The following is an 11,137-nucleotide window of genomic DNA, read 5'->3' as shown; positions in this document are numbered from 1 at the left end:
GAGTTCATCCACTACCAGAAGAAACCAAGGATTGAATTAAAGGCCACTACTACTACTGCATCTAAATGTCAAAAGGAGCCTATTGTCATCGATCTAGATGATTCATAGGTATTTATAGGCACCGAGGAGCCTATAATTACTACTCCTTATTCCTCTTCCACTTCACAAAATTTGTTAAAAATTACTCACTTTGTTGGACCAAGTGAAACAAAGGAGTTAAATGTTTTCACTAAATTTCTTGAGATCAAGCAAAATAATGAAGCTTTAAAAGCTAATGTCTATACACAGTTATGGAAGAATACTTCCACTTCACAACATAGGTTACTTACAGCATTTGAAAACGAGAAGGGGAGAATGAAGATGGCCTTTCTACAGGCTCAAGTACCTTTTCCCAAAGGTTCTATTGATTATAAGAAAACTATATTCTCATTTGATTCCAATTAGATTCATCCAATTGACCAAATGGACATGCATAGGCAATCTGGTGAGATGTTGTTCTCAACCATGGCCAACTCTGCTATGGCATTGTCTAAGATTAAAAATGATCTATCAAATGTGTAGAGTGAATTGAAAATTGAGAAAATATCATCTTTGCCTAAGAATAATAGGGTTAAGTCATTAGAGGAATTAGTCAATAAAATAGGATATGACCCTACTAATGTAAAAGCAATAGAAGATATAATAAGAATAGAGAACACATATATAGCAGCATTGAGAAAACGGTTGAAAATTATTTCTACAGAAGACCCCCAAACTAAGGAAATAATAGAGACTGAACATCATAAGGAAGAAATGCTCTAACTAATAATTGAGAAAAATGTATAGATTAAAACCATGGAGGAACATATTAAGAAGTTTCTTAAAGAAAAAGAGCAATTTACTCAATTATCTATAGCCCCCATCACAACTATTCCTATTACATCTTCATCAACCACAAGGGAGTCTACATTGAAAACAACGGATTTGAACAAACTTTCACAGGAACTCATTCACCAAAAGAAAGAGAATGAAATGCTCCATAAGAAATTCCAGACTTTGGAAGCACATAAAATAAAAAATGACAATTTGTATGTTGAGGAAACGCAGAAAACACATAGGTTGAACAAAAGGATCAAAGAATTGCAGAGTCAGTCACTGATGGAACAGACCTTGGCCCAAGCCAAGGAAATCATTTGGGCAGACATTAGTCAAGCCATAATTGAAATATGGCCATTCATTCAGATCATTTTCAAGCAGGAGGAACTAATCAACAAATTTCAAGTATTGATGAAGAGAAACAATTGCTTAAAGATAAACCAAGTGAAGCTGCTGATATGATCAGAGTTCTTAATTCAAAGAGTAGGATAGAGTTGGAGAAAATACAAATTTTAGACAGAACATAAACCATTTTGGAGATCAAGAAGGTTCTCCAAAAGAAGAACTTGATGACACAACTAGAAACTAAATGTCAAGCATTAAGGACCTCTATTCAAAGATTTCACTTGAAGTTTAATTTACTTAATCAGAGAGGATTTCCAGGATTAGTGGCTCCAAATGATAGGCTTATTAGTTTGGAAGATTACTGCCAAAAACTTTATAGCAAAGCAGCTAATAAATTAAGTTTTGTAGGCATAAAAGGGTGCATTACAGGGAAATAAGCATTGGAAGCTTTAGATGTTGATTTGACCATTAAGCATGAAATAAAACATATTTTTATAAATAAGCCCACTTTTGAGAAATACACAGAAGTAGATGAAGTCTACAGGAAGTTGGTAAATCTCACCATACCAAGTGAAGAAATATGGGATCACTTTTGTGAAGTAATTTTGTAACTTCCATCTTCAACTAACAGATAAAGGGCAACACGTTTTGGGGACTAGTCATCAATAGATTCCTAAAGAATAGTGCCACCACTTAGCAATTTTCAATTTCCTATTTTGTACTATTTTTGTAAGATTTTCAAGAAATATATCTACTATATATTTAGTTTTGTTTAAATAACTCTTCATTCGAGTTATTATGGGTTGAACCCTTGTATGAACATTGAGAACATAATTGTAACTGAGCTAGAGAATTACAAAGCTAATGAAAGGATTCTGAATTTTCTAACTATAGTTTTTCCTTCTTGTAAGTTTTCACATGTGCTTATTTCATTATGTATTGCTTCATATATTCAATTCTTTATGCGAAGAACTGGGTAAGATCATACTGAGCATCAGTGAGTCTTAAAACCTCTGTGAAGTTATTAGCAATAACTAGGGACTAGCTTATAAGACTATTTGTTATTATAAACTCCCCTATATCAATTAATTGTCACGCAAATCTACATTTGTTTGAATAATTTTTTTATTTTTTTTTTCTATAGGAAATGTTGTTTACGTGTATTCCTTGCTTATAACCAATTAAATATTCTGTTTGAATATTTAGCAAGTTATACCATCACACATTCTTACTATTCATTCACTTTAAATCAATTAACTATAGCTAGACAAATAACATCCCTTTCATCTAGTTTAGTAATTGTTGAGGTTTAAGAACCTATTTTAAATAATTCATATCATTGGTCATCCATAAAATTTAAAAACAGAAAAATATTTTAGATGCTCTGGCATGACTAACTGACCTAGAGTCATCTTAGAGGACAACACCGTGGTGGTGAATTGGATCTCTTTTTCCTGTATCTACCTCCTCATCCATGTGTTTTCTGCTTCTAGTTGAGATCTCATAATTCATTCCCTCTCTCTTATCCTACTCAACTCTTTGCACCTATCCAATAACTTCTCCTCCATATGGCCCATATCCTCTACATTCTTTGTATTAGCAATTTGCATCTAGCGATGTGTCTTTCCTCTCTCCTTCTCAAGCTCAAGGAAGAGAGGTATGGAAATTTTCTATGGTATTGATTTGCCTCCCTCAATGAATTTGTAATAAGAACTCAGATTGGGCTGTGGGCTAGGTTCCTATAGCTCTTGGGATTCTCCCTTTGATGTCTTTGGAGCATCTCCCTCCTCCTACACTTGTGTTGTTGCTTGGTTTCCTTTCCTCTGTCCTTTATTTCCTTCATGCTGCTTTTTTTGTGTTTTCTGTAGCGCTGACAGAGTTTCCTGTAGGACTATCTGTGTTTCGTATAGGAGGCTTTTTCCTTTCTAGAATGAGGTGAAAGGCTCTTTTTTTTGTTTGTTGATTCTGACCTCGTGATAGGCCTCCTAACATAGGTGATTGTAGTCTTTGGGGAACCCTGTTTTGATGTGCCCTTTTCAACTTTTATTTCCAGGGAGACTAGATTTTCTTGCCCTTTTGGTGAGCCCTTAATGATGATAGGAGCCTTGGTGGGTGTTTTTGGTTTCCCCTGTTTTATCCTAGTGCTCCTCCTTGTTTTGAAATATATGGGAGTTTGCCTCTGTCTCTTCCCTTTTGATTTGACAAGTGTGATTAGGTCATTCAAGGTAGTAGTTTCCTCCCTCTCAGTTGATTTAGGAGACAACCTTGGAGATTCATCCCTTTCATTGGTGTGTTCCTCAAGGCCTGCTTCTTCCTCCTATTATTTGTCTTCACCTTTATCCTCTTATCCTTCCTCTTTTGCTTCTTCTTCCTCAGTTTTCTTTATTTCTGCCTCCTCTTCTTCCTCTAGTTTTTTTCCTTCCATTTCAGGTTCTTCTTCTTCCTCTTCTTCAGCACTAGACGTATTATCCCTATCATATTCAAGGGATTTTATATCAATCACAACCTCTCTGTCCATGTCTCTGAATGTGGACCATTGAATGGGGATTTTGAGTTGGCTCAAGGCATCCTCCAGTATCAGCGTAATACATCCATGATGTGCCAATTGTTGAAGTTTTCCCTCTTGGACTTTTAATCTCATGTGTATTGTTGATTGCATCAAGAAATAGGGTATACTGAGTCTTCTATCATTAGGTATCCCCTCTCCAAATCTCAACTCATGGAGAAGCCTAAATTGATATCCATAAACTATATTGAGCCTCCCTTCACAAGATATATATTTAAGAATATTAATCATAGCTTACCTCATTCCAAGGGTAGGGAAGGCTTTCCCTTCTTATCCCATTTTTATCCTCAATGGGCTCTTCATCCCTTAAGAAAAAGTTATTATTTTCAAAAGTGATTGCAACCTTATCCTCCTTTCTGCATGGCATCCCTTGAGGAAGTGTGGTGATTCTGCCAATTACTTGGGGAGTAATCGTGATTAACAGTCCTCGTACCACCATGGTAGCATTCATCCTAGCATGAGGGTTAAGTTCCATGGAAAAATATGGAGCTACATCATCATCATACCCTATGAGCATCTCAAAGAATTCCAACTAGTTATGTCTTTTGAATATTTCTACCACAAGGGGATGGAGGTGTATCCTGGATGTCTCTATGGGTTCCCTTTTGTTAAACCCTCCAGTCATGTTCCTTTTCTGGTTGGCTGACTATAAGGAGTTTGGTAGGATTAGCTTTAGTTATTAGGGTGACTGAGGGTGGTGAATGGCTATAATTTCTCTATCTCCACACACTTTCAAACTGTTCACAATTTTTAATCTCCCAGACCCATTGTAATCACTTAAAACCCCAATTTTTTTTATTCATAGCTATCAATTCAAAGCATAGGAGATTTATTGGTTGGAAGTGTATGGAATTTCCTCTTATGGACCGTTGGACCACCATTAGCTATCATGAAACCTCTCCTCATAATCATCACCCACTCTCCCACAAATTAACTCATTCACATTTTCAACTCATTCCTCTTTGATTTGATGGTGCCACATGTTAGGCTGAATAGGAGTTCACTTTTTTTTTTTGAGTTGAGGGTGGCCAAGTTAACTGGCCACCTCCAACTTATAAAATTTTCATTTTCCTACACTTTTACTATATCTTAACTAGGGAATAACTCACTTGAGGTGCCATACCTATGCCTTCATTTTCTTGGTCATTGCATGCTGGAAGATGGCTTTGATGTGCTTCGTTTTGTTCAGGTAAGTTATTTTCCTTTGGTCTTTTTTCTGTATCTTTCTTCTTGTTGATGTGGTTTTCCTCTTTGTCGCTGTGTGCAGGTGATTGGTCTTATTATTGTTGTTGTTGAGCTTTGGATGGGAGTCGCAGTGTTTGAAGTGGTGCTGGAGCTCCTTGCTTGCCTTGGTACTAAAGGAGAGTGGATGGAGAGTTGCTATTGTGAGAGTACACACTGCTACAGGGTTTCCCGTAGTTACTATAGGAAACTTGTAGCTGCCTTTTTCATCAATTTTTTTTTTTAATTGGAGGAGGAATAGGCGGTGATGTAGGAGTGGAAAGGGTGGAAATGGGGGAGATAGAGTGGTAGGTGAGTGAGGCTAATGATGGCATAGCCCTTGGACATTTCTATTTTTGTTGTTGTTATTGTTGTTTTTTTTTTTGTATATATATTTTTGTATATATTTTTATTTTTATTTTTTTTGAGTGGTTTTTGATGGACATAGAGGGTGGTAGGGTCATGAGTTGGTGTTGGGTGAGAGGTGGTGAGGTGTATGGTCCCTTATTTCAACCCAAAATAGGACTGCATCATCATTTCCCAACTGGAATTCCATTCTTGTAGAGTTTTAGGACATTGTGTAGTACTACAAGAAACTCCTGTAGAAGTCAGAAACTTGCTTGCTAACTGGTTTTTGATGCCTGGATGTGAGGATGGATGATGGAGAAATGGTAGGCACGGGAGATATGAAGTGAATGAAGGAAGAATGGGGTGTTTCTTGGCTTGTTGTACTTTGAACTTTGCGTCCTTTGTTTCCTTGAAAAACATGCAAAAATCATAGAATTTTATTAGTGGGCAGGTTTGAAGTCCTTGCCATGTTATTTTGTTTTTTTATTTTCTCTTTTTCTCTTTTTTTTGAAAGGCACATAGGTTGCCTCAAAGGATGTTTGCAACCTGTTTTCCTGCCCCAGGTGCCTCAAGGGAGGTTTTCACCTAGGGATCTTTTTATTTTCCTTTTTCTTCAAGAATTTAGTGAGCTGGAGGTTGAGACTATTCCAAGCACATTCACTTCCTTGTTGATGGTATTGATGAACTCTTCCATAGAAAAAGGTCTTTCATAGGCTTTCAATCTGTATCCATTGGCCAGGAAGGGGATACCTTCTTCATCAATGGTCCTTACTTGCATAGCCCCATTGTCATGGCGCTTCTCTATCAGATATGCGCCCAACCACCTGGTCATCAATTTTCCTTTGAATTCCTTTAACCTGGAGTGATATAGCAGAGCCCAATCACCTTCTTGAAAAACTTTGTCTTTGTGTTTTTTTCATGCCAAACCTTTCTTTGTACTTGAGTCACCTCTATGTGTAGGAGGGCATGTATCCTAAATTCATCTAAACCATTGAGTTGGAGCAACCTCTCTTGTTGTGCCCTTGTAACATCCAAATCCAGCTATGTTGCCATTCTCAAAGTGTTGTACTCAAACTCAATGGAGAGCAGAGCCTTCTTCCCATAGAAAAAATCATAAGGGGTGAAGCCAATGGTTGTCCTCTAGGTTGTATTATAGCCGAAGTTGCCTCCACTAGTCTGTCAACCCAATATTTTTTGTTGCTACTCACAACCTTTGTGAGAATGCTTTCCAATGCTTTGTTGGTAACCTCTACTTGTCCATTGGCCTGAGGATGGTAAGAAGTTGAACTCTTGTGCCTGATCTTATTCTAACTCAATAGATTCTCGATCAGGTATGAGGTGAATTGAGTTCCCTGATCAATGAATAGCTCTCTAGGGTACCCAAACTTGTAAAACACATTCTCCCTTAAGAACTCAACTACTTTCTCTTCTATTGCTAACTTGAAAACCTTGGTTTCAACCCACTTTGTTAAGTAATTAGTGAACACCATTATGTACTTTTTCTACCTGATGGTGGATCAATGGGCCTAATGAAATCCACGCCCCACTTGTCAAATTGCTCAAGAATCACTTGAGGTTGCAAAGGAATTTGATCCATGGGAATAGGTTTCCCCATTCTTTTGCATTGGTCACATCGACTGGTATATCTTCTTGCGTCTTGGTGGATAGTGGGTTAGTAGTAGCCAAATTGCTATACCTTGAAGGTTGTCCTCTTGGTTGCAAAGTGACCTCCATAAGGCCCATCATGATAGGCCATAAGGATGTCAAAGACTTCCTCCTCCCTGACACATCTCCTCAGAATTTGATCTGGGCTTAGTTTGAAGAGATTTCCCCCAATCCAAGTGAATGGTGTGCTCTTTTTTATAATTCTACGCTTTTCCTTGGAGGATAGATTTAAAGGGAACTACACAACCACTAAGTAGTTGGCTATGTCAACAAACCATGGAGAGAGAACTCAAATAGAAAATAAATTCTCATCTAGCAGCTGATCATCAACCAATCCTTCCTCACCTATAGGAAAAGCAAGTCTAGACAAAAAAATTGCAACTACATTTTCTCTACCAGACTTATCAATGATAGTTAGATAAAAATGTTGTAATAAAAGAAACCATCTAATAATTATGGAATTCACATCAGGATTTCTCATCAAATATTTAATAGAAACATGGTCGGTATGTACAAAGTTCTGGTAACTAGTGATGTAATGTCTAAATTTATTCAAGAAATGGACAACAACTAGGATCTCTTTTTCAGTCATAGTATAGTTCAATTCAGCCTTCGATAGATTTTTGCTGAAAAAATGAATGGCATAAGGTAAATCATCATCTATTTGGCCTAGAACTACTCCTATAGCATTGTTAGAGGCACCAACATGGATGTGGAAAGGAAGAGCCCAATTTGGGCCTCAAAGTATAGTTGTAGTAGTCAACTTGTCCTTTAGGGTTTCTAGGACCTCTTGGCAGCTTTTTGACCAAAAAAATTTAGAGTCCTTGGCTAATAGTCCAAACAAAGGTGAGGATACTTTGTTGAAGTCCTTAATGAATCTCCTATAGTATCGAGATAAGCCCAAGAAACTTTTGACATCCCTCTACTTCTGAGGAGTAGGGACCCTCTTTATGATAGAAATTTTATTTGGGTCCACTTGCAGTCCTTCCTGGGATATTGAGTGACCTAGAACAGTCCATGCATTCATCAAGAACTCACACTTCTCAGGACTAAGGGATAAGTTCATTTCAATGCATTTTTTTAATAATTTCCTGAAGTTAGAGAGAGCCTCCAGGAAATCACACCCACAAGGAGTGAAATCATCCATATAAATTTCTATAGATTCATGGACTAGCTTTGCAAAGATGCTTAGGACTACCCTCTGAAAAGTGGCAGGGGCATTACATAATCCAAAGGGAAGGAACCTATAAGAAAAGCTACCCTAAGGACAAGTGAAGGTGGTTTCATCTTGGTCCTTTGGGATGATTTGGATATGATTGTAACCACTGAATCTGTCCCAGAAAGAGAAGAACTTCTTTCCTACAGGACCATCCAAGACTTTGTCAATGAAAGGTGGAGGGAGATGGTATTTTTTAGTGGATTTGTTTAGCTCTCTGTAGTCCACACATATACTCCATTTTCTATTCTTCTTTGGGACCAGAACCAGAGGAGACACCCACTCACTATCTAATATGGGGTAAATGAACCCTGCATCCAACAACTTCTTTAGTTATTCTTTAACTATATCCTTGACGGTTGGCTTTATTCTCCTCTGAGGTTGGCACACTAGCTTGCATCCTTCCTTGATGTAAATGCGGTGAGTACACACTGAAGGGTGCACTCCCCTCATGTCCTTATAACTCTAGGAAAAGGCATCCAGATGCTCTCTTAGCATGTCACATAACTCCTTTTCTTGACGTGCAGAGAGAGAGGGGTTGATTTTCAATGTCCTCTTTGGACCAAATTCTATCATCTTGACATGAGTAGGACTTGAGTTAGCTAGGAAAAAATCATTCCAAGGGTTATCTTCATGTTTCTTTACTAACTCATCAAGATACATGGTGCTGGGGGGTTGATTAAGGAGGATTTGATCAATTAGGTCGTCTTCATGAGGTTGCCCACATCCTATAGTAGCATATAGGATAGGCACTAGGTAAGGGGTGGCGGAGTAGACTTCATATTCCTCCTCCTATACCAACCATAAATGTAAGTGATGCTTTAGAGATGGTTGAGGAGGAGGGTACAAGACCATTTGTTTGGACAAATGCTCATTTTTAATGGTCATATTCCTAGCCTTGCAAATTATGTAAGCATCATCAATGGCTAACCATGGCCTTACAAGGATGAGAGGATAACCATTGAACTTGGTCTTAGGTTGGAGAACTAATAAGTCAACAAGGTATTCTCAGGAATCAATAGAGACCATCACATCCTCAACAACTCCCTCAAGAGCTATTATGGATCTATCTGCAAGTTGCAAGACTATTGTAGTCTTCCTTTATGATCCATGGTGATTCAATTTAGGAATAGTCTCCTTAGTCATCACATTGATGGAAACCCCAACATTGATCAAGGTATGGGGGAAAATGATACCATTGATGTGTGTTGGCTTAAGGGGGCTTGGAACCAGGTTCAGAGTGAGCTACACTAACCAACAAAACCCTATACTAATGGCCCTTTCAGTAACAACCCACGTAGTGCAGGCTATAGTCTCACCTGAGGTAGTATTTGGCGATGAAAGAACCAGGCTTTTGCATCCTAAGGTCTATGTGATTTATTTCTGTTACTTTTAGGGCTTGACTCCGGCCTTCGTAAACCTTAGCCCTTGAAACACGAAAATTATAGTAACTTGCAGATATCCGATTCTAACTTTACGCTAATAGTTACAAATATTCATAACATCATGTAACTTAGCAGATATACCACTTTCGCGCATCTATTAAGTGTTTCTTATAATAAATATAGTAAACAGAGCGATTACATAGTAAATGAAGAAGTAAATATTAACACGCAAATACCCATATATTTCTCCAAAACAGTGTTTACTATGTTCAGATCTTCTATTAAAAACTCTTTCCACCTTGTGCACATAGTTGCAGGGGCTCGCGCACTGAGATGCAGACTTACCAAGGTATCCGCACACACAGTTGCAGGAGCCTTCCCCTTCGCCTAAGTAAAATTTAGGAAGTACAGACCCAAAAATTGCCTATCTGTGTTCTTCACTATCTTCACCTCCTTCTCTATGACCTTCTATGACTCTTTTATATCTTTCTCTTTTACAATACCATGGTCCGCGAGCCATGGGCGGCTCATAAAACAACTTAAATTATAACAAACTAAGGGTCTTTGACCTTCCTAAATCCCCTTTGACTCCTAACGATCTTCATGCTTTGCTCCTAAAAATGCAGAGACTTTACAATAATAACAAAATTGTTTACCAAATTTACCCTAGGGGACCTTGTCCCAACGACCCCCCAACACAAGGATGAGACTCATTCTTGAGTCACTTTGCGGGTGCCACCTCAATATTCGCTTGTAACTCATTGAATTCTATCTTCAATACTTGAAGATCGATTGTTCCCTGCACAGCGGCCTAACAAACTTTCTCAACCAATTTTTATTTGGTTGGGTTTTCAACTATAAGGCCCATGGTTCTCTATGGCTGCTGCATCGCCTTCAACTTGCTCTGTAATGATAGTGTCAATAGACTTCTTCATTCGCCCAGGGCTGCGTCCTTGAAGATATGATTGTTGGGCCACTAATGTGTCATTATTAATATCACTTCTTAACATCTATTCCATCCATTTCTACCATTCTTTATCGCGTCATTTATCATAATTTATCATATAATTCCATTTTATAATTATTTATGCTCTTATGCATAAATAGTATTTTTCTCCTTTATTTTTAATATATTGAAGATTATTATGCATGATTTTTCCAATGATGGTTTATTAATGAATTTTCTATAACATCACTCACTATTTTAGCCTCCAAGATCTTTTCCAGATTGCAAATTTGATTTCCAGCTCATAATCAAATATTCCAACTCAGAAATTCACTAGGATAAGAAGTGATAGTTTTGCGTTGGAATTTCCAGACAAATGAAAGTGGATCTTGAAAATCCGAGGCAAGGGTTTTGTCCAAACTGGACCAAATCAGTTGTGATGAACCGTTTTCGGAAATTCGGCTTGGATTGAGAGAAATTCATGTTGGGTTGTGTTATATTCTTTTCACGTAGTTAACAGGGGGTTTGAAGGGCACTTGTAACCCCACTTTATGGGGTCGGGAGTAGTGCCTTGGAAAATTTTGGTTTTG

This window comes from Pinus tabuliformis, chromosome 5_2 (assembly GCF_031772625.1).
Source record: "Pinus tabuliformis cultivar Carrire ecotype Pingquan chromosome 5_2, CPIR1, whole genome shotgun sequence".
Lineage (NCBI taxonomy): Eukaryota > Viridiplantae > Streptophyta > Pinopsida > Pinales > Pinaceae > Pinus > Pinus tabuliformis.
Note: the sequence above shows the minus strand (reverse complement) of the source record.